We start from the raw sequence: 337 nt of genomic DNA, 5'->3' as shown, positions 1-337 counted from the left end.
GGAGGGAGGGAGGGAGGGAGGGAAGGAGGGAGGGAAGGAAGGAAATACATGGAGTTGGGTGAGTCTTTGGAGATGGAGGGTGGGGGGGGTTAAAATTTGGAAAGAGTTGAAGAAGGGGAACTGAATTGTATGAATTTTTTTCAATAAAAAGGGAAATAAGATGCAAAGTTGGGTATCATTTAATTAATCTGAAGGGTGGAACACAGATGAATTAGAAAACAGAAACCTACTGAATCCAATGAGATTAGGTAGGAAAGGAAAATGTGAAACCATTGCCAAAACTTGAGAATTAATTCATTAGATTCCTTTAGAACTCATTGTCCTAAGACTTTCTATA

The sequence above is a fragment of the Mus caroli genome, chromosome 3 (assembly GCF_900094665.2).
Source record: "Mus caroli chromosome 3, CAROLI_EIJ_v1.1, whole genome shotgun sequence".
NCBI classification, from domain to species: domain Eukaryota; kingdom Metazoa; phylum Chordata; class Mammalia; order Rodentia; family Muridae; genus Mus; species Mus caroli.
This window is presented reverse-complemented; position numbering follows the sequence as displayed.